The sequence below is a fragment of the Homalodisca vitripennis genome, chromosome 8, assembly GCF_021130785.1.
Source record: "Homalodisca vitripennis isolate AUS2020 chromosome 8, UT_GWSS_2.1, whole genome shotgun sequence".
NCBI lineage: Eukaryota > Metazoa > Arthropoda > Insecta > Hemiptera > Cicadellidae > Homalodisca > Homalodisca vitripennis.
The window spans coordinates 112,399,240-112,399,720 of NC_060214.1; positions in this window are offsets into that span (position 1 = coordinate 112,399,240).

The following is a 481-nucleotide window of genomic DNA, read 5'->3' on the forward strand; positions in this document are numbered from 1 at the left end:
TAAGAATTTTTCGACCACATTTTTGATCTCGGGTCGCATTACAGATAGGTATTTGTGAACAGATAAATTATCGTTTGTTTTGTTAAAATTAACTGTCTAAACATTGATGATAAAACTTGAACATCAATAATATTTTCTGCAAGTTATTCTTTTAGTTCGATAATTTCGGGTCTCGTTTTATCAGTAGTTTTAGATAATTGACAAGCAGTTGACTCAATTTGTTCATCATTATATAGGTTCAGACTTTTCTTATTTCCTTTAATTCATAATGTTTCATTTTTATTCAGTCCATTTTCGTAAAGTATTCAGCTCACAAATTCTCTGTTTTTATTTTTATGGTCCTTTGAATAACAATTATTTTTGATTTACTGTCATCACCTCCCAAAGTGTACCAGAATCGGCATATTATTATCTAATGCTGTTTTATTATATAGTACTCTTGAAGTATTTCATTTACTGACTGTTTCAAACCAAAGGCAGT